Genomic DNA, 17145 nt, shown 5'->3' with positions numbered 1-17145 from the left:
AAAATTTGATTTGAGAATGCCAAGAGTGTGCAAAGCTATCATCAAGGCAAAGGGTGACTACCTTTGAAGAATCTAAAGTATAAAATATATTTTGATTTGTTTAACACTTTTTTGGTTACTACATGATTCCATGTTGTTATTTTATAGTTTTGATGTCTTCACTATTCTACAATGTAGAAAATAGTAAAAAATTATTGAATGAGTAGGTGTGTCCGAACATTTGACTTGTATTGTACCTTGTCCATAATGTAGAGGCCTATGGGATATTCAATAAAGAGGTTAGGGTGGAAGATGGTAAATGTAATCTGCATAACATACCAATACCAATTGACATACCTTTGTATGCCTCCTCGTCTGTATACCTACAGACACAAACGTGAGCCGTTCAGTCATCTGCACCCAATACAGCTAGCCATCAACATATTCTAATCTCTTTGTTGATTGATATCAATTGAATTTTGTTAATTTTCTGTTTTAGAGGGCCCCCATGTTGAGGATCAGCATGGCTACAGACATGAGTGCTACGGAGTGGTAGTCATTTAGGCAGGTTACCTTCGCTTTCTTGGGCACAGGGACTATGGTGATCTGCTTGAAACATGTAGGTATTACAGACTTGGTCAGGGAGGTGATGAAAATGTCAGTGAGAACCCTTGTCAGGTGGTCCGCGCATCCTCTGAGAACACGTCCTGGTAATCCGTCTGGCCCCGCGGCCTTGTGAATGTTGACCTGTTTAAAGGTCTTGCTCACATCGGCTACGGAGAGCGTGATCACACAGTCGTCCGGAACAGCTGGTGCTCTTATGCATGCTTCAGTGTTGCTTACCTTGAAGTGAGCATTAAAGGCATTTAGCTCGTCTGGTAGGCTCATATCACTGGGAAGTAGCTTGCAAGCCCTGCCACATCCGACGAGCGTCAGAGCCGGTGTAGTAGTATTCAGTCTTAATCCTGTATTGACGCTTTGCCTGTTTGATGGTTCGTCTGAGGAAATAGCAGGATTTCTTATAAGCGTTCGGGATACTTGTCCCGCTCCTTGAAAGAGGCAGCTCTAGCCTTTAGCTCGGTGCAGATGTTGCCTGTAATCCATGGCTTCTGGTTGGGATATGTACGCAAGGTCACTGCGGGGATTACTTTGTCGATGCACTTATTGATGAAGCCGGTGACTGAGGTGGTGCTCTCCTCAATGCCATTAGATGAATACCGATGCATATGTGCTGCAAAACAGTCCTGTAGCATAGCATCCGCGTCATCTGACCACTTCCGTATTGAGCGAGTCACTGGGACTTCCTGCTTTAGTTTTTGCTTGTAAGCAGGAATCAGGAGGATAGAATTATGGTCAGATTTGACAAATGGAGGGGCAGGGAGAGCTTTGTATGCGTATCTGTGTGTGGAGTAAAGGTGGTCTAGAGGTTTTTTTTCTTCTGGTTGCACATGTGACATGCTGGTAGAAATTAGGTAAAACGGATTTAAATTTGCCTGCATTAAAGTCACTGGCCACTAGGAGCACCACTTCTGGATGAGCATTTTCTTGTTTGCGTATGGCCAGGACCTCCACATCTGGCTACTCCTGCGGTATTATCTGAGGGCGGGTGCGGTGCTGAGGAGTATTTCTGTCTGTAATAAAGCCCTTTTGTGGGGAAAAAATAATTCTGATTGGCTGGGTCTGGCTCACCAGTGGGTGGGCCTATGCCCTCCCAGGCCCACCCATGGTTGCGCCCCTTCCCAGTCATGTGAAATCCATAGATTAGGGCCTAATACATTTATTTAAATTGACTGATTTCCATCTATGAATTGTAAAGTTTTTTCAATGCTCCTAGTGTGTACAGTTTTTCCTCTCGCAAAGATTGTGTACAGATGTAGGATCTTAGTTCTATCACTCTTCCTGTGCAGCAATACATTCAAACTTGTAGTTTATTCACAGTTTAAAAAGGCTTCCAAAGTTTGTAATTTCCACTTAAAATTTCAGACTTAATTTGCCCTAATGTAAAATGCATCAATCCCTACAAAAAAAAGTGTTATAAATCAACATAATAATTCACATTTCCTGTTTTAGCAGGATTATTTTCCTGCTGTAGCCAACTGGCTCACATTAATATTTTCCCCATGTGTACTGTATTTGAAATCAAATCAAATTGTATTTCGCACATTCACCAAATGCAACAGGTGTAGACTTTACCCTGAAATGCTTCCTTATGAGCCCTTTCCCAACAGGTGTAGACTTTACGCTGAAATGCTTACTAATGAGCCCTTTCCCAACAGGTGTAGACTTTACCCTGAAATGCTTACTAATGAGCCCTTTCCCAACAGGTGTAGACTTTACCCTGAAATGCTTACTAATGAGCCCTTTCCCAACAGGTGTAGACTTTACCCTGAAATGCTTCCTAATGAGCCCTTTCCCAACAGGTGTAGACTTTACCCTGAAATGCTTACTAATGAGCCCTTTCCCAACAGGTGTAGACTTTACCCTGAAATGCTTCCTTATGAGCCCTTTCCCAACAGGTGTAGACTTTACCCTGAAATGCTTACTAATGAGCCCTTTCCCAACAGGTGTAGACTTTACCCTGAAATGCTTCCTAATGAGCCCTTTCCCAACAGGTGTAGACTTTACCCTGAAATGCTTACTAATGAGCCCTTTCCCAACATGTGTAGACTTTACCCTGAAATGCTTCCTAATGAGCCCTTTCCCAACAGGTGTAGACTTTACCCTGAAATACTTCCTAATGAGCCCTTTCCCAACAGGTGTAGACTTTACCCTGAAATGCTTCCTAATGAGCCCTTTCCCAACAGGTGTAGACTTTACCCTGAAATGCTTCCTTATGAGCCCTTTCCCAACAGGTGTAGACTTTACCCTGAAATGCTTCCTTATGAGCCCTTTCCCAACAGGTGTACTTTACCCTGAAATGTTTCCTCATGAGCCCTTTCCCAACAGGTGTAGACTTTACCCTGAAATGCTTCCTAATGAGCCCTTTCCCAACAGGTGTAGACTTTACCCTGAAATGCTTCCTAATGAGCCCTTTCCCAACAGGTGTAGACTTTACCCTGAAATGCTTACTAATGAGCCCTTTCCCAACAGGTGTAGACTTTACCCTGAAATGCTTCCTCATGAGCCCTTTCCCAACAGGTGTAGACTTTACCCTGAAATGCTTACTAATGAGCCCTTTCCCAACAGGTGTAGATTTTACCCTGAAATGCTTCCTAATGAGCCCTTTCCCAACAGGTGTAGACTTTACCCTGAAATGCTTCCTAATGAGCCCTTTCCCAACAGGTGTAGACTTTACCCTGAAATGCTTCCTAATGAGCCCTTTCCCAACAGGTGTAGACTTTACCCTGAAATGCTTCCTAATGAGCCCTTTCCCAACAGGTGTAGACTTTACGCTGAAATGCTTCCTAATGAGCCCTTTCCCAACAGGTGTAGACTTTACCCTGAAATGCTTCCTCATGAGCCCTTTCCCAACAGGTGTAGACTTTACCCTGAAATGCTTCCTTATGAGCCCTTTCCCAACAGGTGTAGACTTTACCCTGAAATGCTTACTAATGAGCCCTTTCCCAACAGGTGTAGACTTTACCCTGAAATGCTTACTAATGAGCCCTTTCCCAACAGGTGTAGACTTTACCCTGAAATGCTTCCTAATGAGCCCTTTCCCAACAGGTGTAGACTTTACCCTGAAATGCTTCCTCATGAGCCCTTTCACAACAGGTGTAGACTTTACCCTGAAATGCTTCCTAATGAGCCCTTTCACAACAGGTGTAGACTTTACCCTGAAATGCTTCCTAATGAGCCCTTTCCCAACAGGTGTAGACTTTACCCTGAAATGCTTCCTAATGAGCCCTTTCCCAACAGGTGTAGACTTTACCCTGAAATGCTTCCTAATGAGCCCTTTCCCAACAGGTGTAGACTTTACCCTGAAATGCTTACTAATGAGCCCTTTCCCAACAGGTGTAGACTTTACCCTGAAATGCTTCCTAATGAGCCCTTTCCCAACAGGTGTAGACTTTACCCTGAAATGCTTCCTAATGAGCCCTTTCCCAACAGGTGTAGACTTTACCCTGAAATGCTTCCTAATGAGCCCTTTCCCAACAGGTGTAGACTTTACCCTGAAATGCTTACTAATGAGCCCTTTCCCAACAGGTGTAGACTTTACCCTGAAATGCTTCCTAATGAGCCCTTTCCCAACAGGTGTAGACTTTACCCTGAAATGCTTACTAATGAGCCCTTTCACAACAGGTGTAGACTTTACCCTGAAATGCTTCCTTATGAGCCCTTTCCCAACAGGTGTAGACTTTACCCTGAAATGCTTCCTCATGAGCCCTTTCCCAACAGGTGTAGACTTTACCCTGAAATGCTTCCTTATGAGCCCTTTCCCAACAGGTGTAGACTTTACCCTGAAATGCTTCCTCATGAGCCCTTTCCCAACAGGTGTAGACTTTACCCTGAAATGCTTCCTCATGAGCCCTTTCCCAACAGGTGTAGACTTTACCCTGAAATGCTTCCTAATGAGCCCTTTCCCAACAGGTGTATACTTTACCCTGAAATGCTTCCTAATGAGCCCTTTCACAACAGGTGTAGACTTTACCCTGAAATGCTTCCTAATGAGCCCTTTCCCAACAGGTGTAGACTTTACCCTGAAATGCTTACTAATGAGCCCTTTCCCAACAGGTGTAGACTTTACCCTGAAATGCTTCCTAATGAGCCCTTTCCCAACAGGTGTAGACTTTACCCTGAAATGCTTCCTAATGAGCCCTTTCCCAACAGGTGTAGACTTTACCCTGAAATGCTTCCTCATGAGCCCTTTCCCAACAGGTGTAGACTTTACCCTGAAATGCTTCCTAATGAGCCCTTTCCCAACAGGTGTAGACTTTACCCTGAAATGCTTCCTAATGAGCCCTTTCACAACAGGTGTAGATTTTACCCTGAAATGCTTCCTAATGAGCCCTTTCCCAACAGGTGTAGACTTTACCCTGAAATGCTTCCTCATGAGCCCTTTCCCAACAGGTGTAGACTTTACCCTGAAATGCTTCCTAATGAGCCCTTTCCCAACAGGTGTAGACTTTACCCTGAAATGCTTCCTAATGAGCCCTTTCACAACAGGTGTAGACTTTACCCTGAAATGCTTCCTAATGAGCCCTTTCCCAACAGGTGTAGACTTTACCCTGAAATGCTTACTAATGAGCCCTTTCCCAACAGGTGTAGACTTTACCCTGAAATGCTTCCTAATGAGCCCTTTCACAACAGGTGTAGACTTTACCCTGAAATGCTTACTAATGAGCCCTTTCCCAACAGGTGTAGACTTTACCCTGAAATGCTTCCTAATGAGTCCTTTCCCAACAGGTGTAGACTTTACCCTGAAATGCTTCCTAATGAGCCCTTTCCCAACAGGTGTAGACTTTACCCTGAAATGCTTCCTAATGAGCCCTTTCCCAACAGGTGTAGACTTTACGCTGAAATGCTTCCTAATGAGCCCTTTCCCAACAGGTGTAGACTTTACCCTGAAATGCTTACTAATGAGCCCTTTCCCAACAGGTGTAGACTTTACCCTGAAATGCTTCCTAATGAGCCCTTTCCCAACAGGTGTAGACTTTACCCTGAAATGCTTCCTAATGAGCCCTTTCCCAACAGGTGTAGACTTTACGCTGAAATGCTTCCTAATGAGCCCTTTCCCAACAGGTGTAGACTTTACCCTGAAATGCTTCCTAATGAGCCCTTTCCCAACAGGTGTAGACTTTACCCTGAAATGCTTCCTAATGAGCCCTTTCCCAACAGGTGTAGACTTTACCCTGAAATGCTTCCTAATGAGCCCTTTCCCAACAGGTGTAGACTTTACCCTGAAATGCTTCCTAATGAGCCCTTTCCCAACAGGTGTAGACTTTACCCTGAAATGCTTCCTAATGAGCCCTTTCCCAACAGGTGTAGACTTTACGCTGAAATGCTTCCTAATGAGCCCTTTCCCAACAGGTGTAGACTTTACCCTGAAATGCTTCCTAATGAGCCCTTTCCCAACAGGTGTAGACTTTACGCTGAAATGCTTCCTAATGAGCCCTTTCCCAACAGGTGTAGACTTTACCCTGAAATGCTTCCTAATGAGCCCTTTCCCAACAGGTGTAGACTTTACCCTGAAATGCTTCCTAATGAGCCCTTTCCCAACAGGTGTAGACTTTACCCTGAAATGCTTCCTAATGAGCCCTTTCCCAACAGGTGTAGACTTTACCCTGAAATGCTTCCTTATGAGCCCTTTCCCAACAGGTGTAGACTTTACCCTGAAATGCTTCCTTATGAGCCCTTTCCCAACAGGTGTAGACTTTACCCTGAAATGCTTCCTAATGAGCCCTTTCCCAACAGGTGTAGACTTTACCCTGAAATGCTTCCTAATGAGCCCTTTCCCAACAGGTGTAGACTTTACGCTGAAATGCTTCCTAATGAGCCCTTTCCCAACAGGTGTAGACTTTACCCTGAAATGCTTCCTAATGAGCCCTTTCCCAACAGGTGTAGACTTTACCCTGAAATGCTTCCTAATGAGCCCTTTCCCAACAGGTGTAGACTTTACCCTGAAATGCTTCCTAATGAGCCCTTTCCCAACAGGTGTAGACTTTACCCTGAAATGCTTCCTAATGAGCCCTTTCCCAACAGGTGTAGACTTTACCCTGAAATTCTTACTAATGAGCCCTTTCCCAACAGGTGTAGACTTTACCCTGAAATGCTTACTAATGAGCCCTTTCACAACAGGTGTAGACTTTACCCTGAAATGCTTCCTAATGAGCCCTTTCACAACAGGTGTAGACTTTACCCTGAAATGCTTCCTAATGAGCCCTTTCACAACAGGTGTAGACTTTACCCTGAAATGCTTCCTAATGAGCCCTTTCACAACAGGTGTAGACTTTACCCTGAAATGCTTCCTAATGAGCCCTTTCCCAACAGGTGTAGACTTTACCCTGAAATGCTTCCTAATGAGCCCTTTCCCAACAGGTGTAGACTTTACCCTGAAATGCTTCCTAATGAGCCCTTTCCCAACAGGTGTAGACTTTACCCTGAAATGCTTCCTAATGAGCCCTTTCCCAACAGGTGTAGACTTTACCCTGAAATGCTTCCTAATGAGCCCTTTCACAACAGGTGTAGACTTTACCCTGAAATGCTTCCTAATGAGCCCTTTCCCAACAGGTGTAGACTTTACCCTGAAATGCTTCCTAATGAGCCCTTTCCCAACAGGTGTAGACTTTACCCTGAAATGCTTCCTAATGAGCCCTTTCCCAACAGGTGTAGACTTTACCCTGAAATGCTTCCTAATGAGCCCTTTCCCAACAGGTGTAGACTTTACCCTGAAATGCTTCCTAATGAGCCCTTTCCCAACAGGTGTAGACTTTACGCTGAAATGCTTCCTAATGAGCCCTTTCCCAACAGGTGTAGACTTTACCCTGAAATGCTTCCTAATGAGCCCTTTCCCAACAGGTGTAGACTTTACCCTGAAATGCTTCCTAATGAGCCCTTTCCCAACATGTGTAGACTTTACCCTGAAATGCTTCCTAATGAGCCCTTTCCCAACAGGTGTAGACTTTACCCTGAAATGCTTCCTAATGAGCCCTTTCCCAACAATGATGAATTAAAAGGGAAAAAAAGGAAATAGTAACACAAAATAACAATAAGGAGGTTACATACAAGAAGTGCCTGTACAGAGTCAATGTGCGTCGTGTGGGTACGAGGTAGTTGAGGTAATATGTACAGGTAGGTAGGGGTAAAAGTGACTAGGCAGATGACAGACACCTTTTTTTTTTTATCAGATATGTTTTATTTTAAAAATACTAACATTCAAATCATTGTTGTGCAAATACAAACAAAACATGTTCTGGGTTAATGACAGGATGCCACTTCACACATGCAGCATAGATGCATTTTAATAGTGAAGGAAAACAGTTAATTGTCATGGAAACCAAAGAACTCATTTATTTATTACAATCAAATAAACCTTGTAGTACACTGCAGCTATTCTGCAATTACTGCCTCCAAAATACCACAGTCGACTGCAATTACTGCACTTTTACTGCAGTTTCAAAACGGCAATCTTTTTTTGTCAGGGAAGACGACATTTTTTACGTTATTTGCCACATAGCCTAGATTTTTTCAGGATAACGTCTTGATGTCGGCAAAAATGAAAATGTGGCACTGACTCGCCCACGTATTGATGAAGACTTTGGTTTCGACTATCCGAGGATGTTCATTTGCAACAGTCACGCGTATTTAAGCCTCCCCCTGCTGACAAATGGGTTGTTGTCATTTCAACAACAAAAACATGAATACAAATAAATGTGATGACGTTAGATCAACGTGGAAAACTGATTGGATTTGCAAGAACCATTAACATAAGGCATTTTCACCCAATTTAAATCCAATGACACGGTTAAATGTTTTGTTGATTTCATGTTGAATTCACTTTAGTTGACAATTTAACCAAATGTAAATCAAAACTCGAAGTTGAAATGACGTCTGTACCCAGTGGGCTGGTTTGAATTAGCTGCAGATGTTGGATCAACATTCAGCTTCGAGACATAAATCTACGACGAGGATCCATAGTTTGGAAATGGAGGCGAGTAGTGCGGACGAAATGGAGAAAAGGTTTGGTGAAGCAACAGCTGTAATGGAACAGTTCTGATGGATAAAGGGTTGGGGAATCAACAGCTGTGATGGAATGAGGGCCAGTTCTGATGATAGCCCCGTATTTAACTAGGCAAGTTAATTAAGAACAATTCTTATTTACAATGACCGCAAACATGGGCCAATTGTGCGCCGCCCTATGGAAATTCCGAACACGGCCGTTTGTGATACAGCTTGGAATCGAACCAGGGTGAGATGCAACCACTGCGCCACTCAAAAAATTACTGGCAGCGGCGGGATTCGAACCCGCGCCTCCGAAGAGACTGGAGCCTTAATCCAGCGCCTTAGACCGCTCGGCCACGCTACCGATGAACACGTTGACTTTCAATATGATTGAAGATATTGACATCGATCAAAACCGGATGTTTCTGGCTTTTATCAACTCCACAGAGGGTAATAGCGTAAATATAAGAAGTGTGATAAAACCTTAATTTGAAATGATTTGTTATGACATTGTTTGACAGAATCCTCTTTGCGTCACCCAATTCAGCCAGCAGATGGCGAAGTGAGTAATTCTTACGTGACGTATATTCTAGTGGACGGGATGCTAAGAAGAGCAACACGGCTACTTATTCATCCACCTCGATAGCTTGCTAGGCAACATTCGACCATTCTTGTGTATATTAGTCTCTGTGTTCTAAACACAATTATGTTAACGTATCAACTGCTTAATTTTAACGTTATTTGCATGTTAAATGTGTTAACTTGTTAAGATTGATACTGAGCCCGGCACTAGGCTAGTCGCTAATGCTAACCAGCTAATGCTAGCTAGCTAACTAATATCCCCGACCATGAGCTCACTAAGCTACTTCTCCCCTGCTAAAGAAGATGAGGTCTGCTGGACGCAGAAAGAAGCTCTGGGGATGAACATTGTCGTAAAAGATGATGATATTACAGTGAGAGGAGAGGAAGACGCTTTCCGAATGAAAGAGGAGGTAGAGGAGGCTATCACATTGAAAGAAGAGGAGGAGCATTTTGGAGTGGAGGGAGTAATGGCTGTCACAGTGGAAAAAGAGGAGGTAGAAGCTTTCAGAATGAAAAAGGAGGAAGAGGAGGCTATCACATTGAAAGAAGAGGAGGATGTTATAGTGAAAGAAGAGAATGAGCCTTTAGGAGTAGAAGAGGGGATACAGGCTGTCACCGTGGAAGAGGAGGTAGAAGCTTTCAGAATGAAAAAGGAGGAAGATGAGGCTGTTAGAGTGAAAGACGAACCGTTTTGGGAGGAAGACGAGGCTGTCTCAATAAAAGAGAAGGTTCTGGGAGTGAAAGAGGAGACAGAAGATCTGATTAACACCAGTGAGTACTGTCTAAAAACAACTCTGCAGTTGTTGAACTAATGTGTGGTTTTAAAGGGGCATTCTACTGTAGTTCTGCACTCAAATATATTGTTCAGTACTGGAGGAATTGTTAAAGGGGCAATCTGCGGTTGGTACATGCATTTTTTTTTTACTTTAAAATTATTGATACTTCGTTGTCCATTTACATCTAAATGAATTTAGTTTAGTCAGCGGGTGAACATCTTTCCACACTGGGTGCTGTCTCCCAAGCTGGGCTTACTTTCTCAGAGGAAGAGAACATTTATCATGTTTCTGGATAGGCCAGAAAATGTGACACGTTACTCCCTATGTAAATGTGGGGTGTGAAACCTGCCAGTTCAAGTCAGCTCCGCTGAGAGAGTGGAAACAGAGAGCTAACAGATGGGGCTTTCTGCCAAAATAAGGTACAGGAACTTATGAAATTCACCGAGCTCTTTGTACACCACAAATGTCACCCGGAACCAGTCCACAACTTCACGTTTAAAAGCAGAGGAGAAGTCCAAGAAACTGACGGCACATAAGAGAGAGTTGTAGCCATTGATTCTGGAAGAATATAACTTCTAAATGCCCAACGACCTTAGTTCAACAGTCATACCCCATCTGAACCCAATATATACTGAGTGTACAAAACATTATGAACACCTGCTCAACTTTCATTTCCCATCAGAACCCAACAGCCTGTTTAACTCTGAGGGGTATACTATGTAGTGGGATAGAGGAGTTAGTGAGCTCACTTTGGTCAATTCTGAATTCAACTCACTGAATTCAACTCACTGAATTCAACTCACTGAATTCAACTCAAGATAACTGTGGAAGGTCTCTTACCTCTTAACCATGGAAGTTTATATGGCAACAAATCCTTAATCTCTAACCTGCTCCGGGGGAGGCTAGTTGAGGACCAATCAGGGGGCAGGCTAACCCCACTTTATCCTGACTCAAGTGTTGTGTCTGAGCTGTGAGTTGAGGACCAATCAAATCGAATTTCCCTACCATCTATGATTGCAATAAAAAGTCATACGTTTACCATCTGTTTGATGTTCTCGTTCACACAGGAGAGAGATGTGACTATCCTGGATCCTCTGGGGAGCCTCAACAACATCCTGATGCTGACGAGACAGAGAAGATTCTCTCCAGATCAAAACACCAGATGGTACAGCTTGGTTTGGTCTAGCATACAGCTTGCTCTATCGGGGTCTGGGCTGGGTTTCTGTAAAGCACTTTGTCAACAGTGACATCAGCATCCATAATGATATGTGTCTGTGTCCCCTCTTTGTGGTTACCAGGACAACGCTAGCCCTTCCTCCCTCCCGGAGTCCCCGTGTCGTGCCTGTCCCGGTAGCACCTTACTGCTGGGTATGAAGAGGTTGTCTGTGCTGCTGGTGGACTGCAGGAAAACAACGGGGCTGAGTGGAACTGTGAGAGGAGGAGGAGAAGAGAAGAAAGGATCAGATTTGACACATCAAAGTAAGTGCTGTAGTTTATTTTGAACAAATAAAATAGATCTTCCCATTGGTATCTGTTCCCAATAGGGCTGTCCCTGACTAATACAAATCTTGGTCGATTTATTTTTTTAACGTGTATTTTTCCATATATAGACACCATTCTGCCTTCCTCATGTGAAATGCCAATTTATCTTACTATTTCTACTGATCTGCGTGCCAGTTATGGTTTTCATATGCACATTTTCATGGAACATTTTAATTTCATTTATAATAAACGTCTTCATACCTCAAAATCATTGTTATGTGGTTAATCAAAATTCACTCTAAATGAAAATTATAAAAACCTAAAAAGTATCTTCTGTTTCCACCTATGTAAAAATAGCCTACATAAAGCCAACAAATAAAAACATTGCAGCCTGCAGGTAGAAAATATCCTGATTTTAAAAATAAATATCCTATAAATCACATTGACTATGCATGGCCTGTCTGCAACCAACTTGAAACATTGTATCAGCTATTAACATGGGTCTGGCCCGAAGCTTGTGCTAGCAAACTTAAACTTGTAAAATATTCTGGATCCTTAGTTTCCCAGCACCAGTGAGCTCAGGACCGACACAGCTGTAGGCTATTTGCTCAAGGGATAAGAAGCAGTGCTTGACTTGGGCAGGAGCTCACTGGAGCTGAGTAGCGACACCTCAAGTCTTCCTCTAATACAATATCAGCTCAGAAGTATAGTGGAGCTCCTGCACCTAAATATAAACAGTACCAGCACCCAAAATGAGTACCGGAACCTATTTCAGTCCAAGTCAAGTACTGATGAGATGTAATCAGGTAGGCCTATTTTATGATGTTTCCACTGGATCAGAGCATGACATTTTTCCCTTTCACGCTGAGTGGTTAATCGAAAGGGAGAGAGAGCTGGAAAGATTTTTCATATACATTGAGGAACTATTGTCATCTCAATGGATGTTAAAACAGACTTTGTTTGCTTGCTGTTTTAGGTGAAGAAAACATTACATTGAGAAGCTCCACAGGTCAATAGTGGTGGTCCGTTAAGCCAATCAGAAATACTGTCAAATTGGCGGGAGAGAGGTGAATTGTGCGTCTGGGCGCTGCATAGTTAATCCGACGTCTGCATTGACCATGCAGCATTTACGGTGATGCGGCCTCTGCAGAAGTCAGGGCATTCATACTTGTTGCGCTCCGTGGAGCAGTGCAGAGCTGTTGTCAAGGAAGTGAGTTTGTTTTTGTACCGGATGTACTGCTGACACCCTGTGGAAGCCATAGGAATTGCATCAGGGAGCTATTTTACAATATGACCTTTCTCTTGCATTTCTAACATGCTGACCAGACCGAACACGTCGCGTGTGCGAGCGTTGCAAAATAAATTTAGAAATCCATGTTATTCCATTGTTGCACCCACACTGCTCGCACGCGCCAATGAGCATCTGCATTGCCAAGGGCTAAAATAAAGTCGTTCCTATTTCTGATGCTGATCACGCTGCAAGTCCTGCCTCTCCCATCTCCTCATTGGTTTATAGAAGCAGGTACCATTGAAAGATGAAATGTTTTGCCGGTTGTCGTGGTAATACTATGAAAGAGTAGATGCCAATCACCATATAAGTTCAAAGATGAAAAAGCCTGGAAGGAGGAGAGATGACTAGAAACGATTCGGTTGGCCGTTTGTGTGGATTAATTGTCGGAGTAGAGGACCTTGTGCATTTCAGGTAAAATAACAACTCAATGTTTATATCCCAGGTCAAATTAGCTAGCAACAGCAAGCTAGCTAAATAGGACAAATTAGCTAGCAACAGCAAGCTAGCTAAATAGGACAAATTAGCTAGCAAGCTAACTAGCTAAATTGCCATGTATGTTTAATGCTTTTCGACCTGTCCCCAAATTAATGTCATTGGTTCAGAGTTTGTTTTGATATTTTAACCTGCGTGTCGTGATCGCGTTTGGTGTAGTGGGACAAAATACATTTATGCACGATAGCGCACGCGTGCAGCCGGTTTGAGTTCCGTGTAAGAGGATGGTCTCCCCCCCCCCCCCAAAAGAAACATTTCTACAAACTTCAAAGTGTTTTCTTTCCAATGGTACCAATTATATGCATATCCTGGCTTCAGGACCTGAGCTATAGTCAGTTTACTTTGGGCACGTCATTCAGGCAGGAAGTGGAGAAAAAAGGGGGCCTACCCCTAAGGGCATGTGCGAGCACACTCGTCCGGTTCACCTAGCTGAGTTAAAAGCAAAAGAATATAAAAAATAATAAATCAATATTCTATTTAAACTTTCTGTTTATTTACCAATTTTGATGTCATAGTGAATTTGGATTTACTTCCAAAGTCAATAATTGAAACCAACTTAATTTAGTCTGACATCCACATTCCATCGATGCCCTGCTAACCCTATATCAGATGTGGATGTGGAGATCAATAAGGATGTTATAGAGCTAGATCAGATTTGGATAAATTCCCATACAACCCCTAAAAAGTAGATCAGATTTGGATGTCATTTTGATTAATAAGGATGTCTATCTGAAATATGAAAGTCTTGTAAAGTTCAATAGGATTTTTATTAGCCTACAGTTCTCTACAGCCACTCTGCTCTGAGGGATCTATATTAAACCTCATACAAAGACTTAATCGGAAGTTTCATCATGTGGACTTCGTACATGTCTGTCTAACTAAACACTGTCTTTGGCAGGAGAGAGACCAGACTCTCACGTTGACAGCGGTAAGAGTCCTTCAGGGGATCCAGACCCAGCGACGTCCAAACCAGCTGGACTACACCACTGCTCCCAGTGTGGAAAAAGTTTTAACCATTTAGGGAACCTGAAAACGCACGGGAGGACACATACAGGAGAGAAGCTGTACCACTGCTCCCTGTGTGGAAAGAGATTCACCCATTCAGGGAGCTTGAAAGCACATACGAAAATACACACAGGGGAGAAGCCTTATCACTGCTCTCAGTGCGGAAAGAGATTTATCCAGTTAGGGAACCTGGAATCACATGAGAGAACTCACACAGAAGTAAAGAGGCTTTTCAACTGTTCTCATTGTGAAAAGACTTTTAAGAATTTAGGGAACCTGAAAGTGCATGAGAAATGCCATACAGGGGGGAAACTTTTCCGCTGCTCCCAGTGCGGAATGATATTTACCCAGTTTAGGCACCTGACAGACCACGAGGTAACACACACAGGAAAGATGCCTTACCACTGCTCCCAGTGTGGAAAGACATATTTCACGTCACATGCACTTAGTCTTCATGAGAGAACACACACAGTGCTCCCGCCCTTATCTCATATTTTTGACTGAAAATGTGTTTTTGTTTATGCCATATTAAATCAAATTGTAGAAAGTAAACTCAACAACAACAACTAAAATGTTACCCTCTGTTTCTTCTTGAAAAAACACATTAAAACAATATTATTTAACATTAAATTCCTATTACTACCAACTGAAATAAGAACTTCCAATAATATTTTTCCAATCAAGTTACAGAGCTCTACCAGGCGGTTGAGACGTCAAGAGGGTCATACCTACAGTGACACATTTAGAATGGCATTTTGCATAGTATTTTTACTGATCTAGAAAATATCATATACATCACTTTAGGTATGCTTCAATGGCCTTTTTATACATAGTTAAGCGTTGTTAAATGAGGACCTGATCTCAAACTTGGAACAACGTATGGAAATATTCAGTTACATTTGAAATGTATGTGTTTTTTCCAGGTGGTGTATACAGTAGTAGTCACACACAATGGCTTTCTTGAATTTCAAATGGTCAAGGTTCTTCCACCACGTTTCCCCCATCTTCAGACTACATTTTACGGTAATATATGACAAAGTGCAGTTTTTTAAATTACTATTACAGACTTTGTTTTATAGGCCTATAGTCTGAATATTGATTAATTGACGCCATGAGGCTGAAATGTGGATAAAACCACTTATGTTGTGTAGTAGTAGTTTTTCCTTTCTTTCTCACAGTCAGAGACTGAATTGTAGTAGGAGTAGCTGTAGTAGCAGTAACTGTAGTAGTAACTGTTGTAGTAATAGTAGCTGTAGTAGTAGTAGTGGAAGTAGTAGCAGTAACTGTGGTAGTAGCAGTAGCTGTAGTGGAAGTAGTAGCAGTAACTGTGGTAGTAGCAGTAGCTGTAGTAGTAGTAGTGGAAGTAGTAGCAGTAACTGTGGTAGTAGCAGTAGTAGTAACTGTGGTAGTAGCAGTAGCTGTAGTAGTAGTAGTAGTAGTAGTGGTAACTGTGGTAGTGGTAGTAGTAGTAGTAGTAACTGTAGTAATAGTAGCAGTAGTAGTAGTAGTAGTGGTAACTGTGATAGTGGTAGTAGTAGTAGCAGTAGTAGTAGTAGTAGTAACTGTAGTAGTAGTAGCTGTAGTGGTAGTAGTAACTGTAGTAATAGTAGCAGTAGTAGTAGTAGTAGTGGTAACTGTGATAGTGGTAGTAGTAGTAGCAGTAGTAGTAGTAGTAGTAACTGTAGTAGTAGTAGCTGTAGTGGTAGTAGTAACTGTAGTAATAGTAGCAATAGTAGTAGCAGTAGTGGTAACTGTGGTAGTGGTAGTAGTAACTGTAGTAGTAGTAGTAACTGTAGTAGTAGTAGTGGAAGTAGTAGCAGTAGTAGTAGTAGCAGTAGTGGAAGTAGTAGCAGTAACTGGTAGTAGTAGTAGTGGTAGTAGTAGTGGTAACTGTGGTAGTAGTAGTAGCTGTAGTAGTAGTAGTAGTAGTAGCAGTAACTGTGGTAGCAGTAGTAGTAGCAGTAACTGTGGTAGTAATAGTAGTAGTAGCAGTAACTGTGGTAGTAATAGTAGTAGTAGCAGTAACTGTGGTAGTAATAGTAGTAGTAGCAGTAACTGTGGTAGTAATAGTAGTAGTAGCAGTAACTGTGGTAGTAATAGTAGTAGTAGCAGTAACTGTGGTAGTAATAGTAGCAGTAGCAGTAACTGTGGTAGTAATAGTAGCAGTAGTAGTAGCAGTAACTGTGGTAGTAATAGTAGCAGTAGTAGTAGCAGTAACTGTGGTAGTAGTAGTAGTAGTAGTAGTAGTAGCAGTAACTGGTAGTATTAGTAGTGGTAGCTGTAGTAGTAGTAGTGGAAGTAGTAGCAGTAACTGTGGTAGTAGCAGTAGTAGTAACTGTGGTAGTAGCAGTAGCTGTAGTAGTAGTAGTAGTAGTAGCAGTAGTAGTAACTGTGGTAGTAGCAGTAGCTGTAGTAGTAGTAGTAGTAGTGGTAACTGTGGTAGTGGTAGTAGTAGTAGTAGTAACTGTAGTAATAGTAGCAGCAGTAGTAGTAGTGGTAACTGTGATAGTGGTAGTAGTAGTAGCAGTAGCGGTAGTAGTAGTAACTGTAGTAGTAGTAATGGAAGTAGTAGCAGTAGTAGTAGTAGCAGTAGTGGAAGTAGTAGCAGTAACTGGTAGTAGTAGTAGTAGTGGTAGTAGTAACTGTGGTAGTAGTAGTGGTAACTGTGGTAGTAGTAGTAGCTGTAGTAGTAGTAGTAGTAGCAGTAACTGTGGTAGCAGTAGTAGTAGCAGTAACTGTGGTAGTAATAGTAGTAGTAGCAGTAACTGTGGTAGTAATAGTAGTAGTAGCAGTAACTGTGGTAGTAATAGTAGTAGTAGCAGTAACTGTGGTAGTAATAGTAGCAGTAGCAGTAACTGTGGTAGTAATAGTAGCAGTAGTAGTAGCAGTAACTGTGGTAGTAATAGTAGCAGTAGTAGTAACAGTAACTGTGGTAGT

At 42.4% G+C, this 17145-nt stretch overlaps 1 non-coding gene across 1 annotated transcript; it reads right to left on the bottom strand.

Moving 5' to 3' along the window:
- Positions 1 to 8862: 8862 nt before the first annotated feature.
- On the bottom strand, positions 8863 to 8944 carry trnal-aag. Its single transcript has one exon. It is a non-coding gene; the product is annotated as a tRNA-Leu (tRNA).
- Positions 8945 to 17145: the final 8201 nt, after the last annotated feature.

Source organism: Salvelinus namaycush, unplaced genomic scaffold (assembly GCF_016432855.1).
Source record: "Salvelinus namaycush isolate Seneca unplaced genomic scaffold, SaNama_1.0 Scaffold127, whole genome shotgun sequence".
Taxonomy (NCBI): domain Eukaryota; kingdom Metazoa; phylum Chordata; class Actinopteri; order Salmoniformes; family Salmonidae; genus Salvelinus; species Salvelinus namaycush.
The sequence above is the reverse complement of the archived record's forward strand: the minus strand, read 5'-3'. Positions and strand labels throughout refer to the sequence as shown.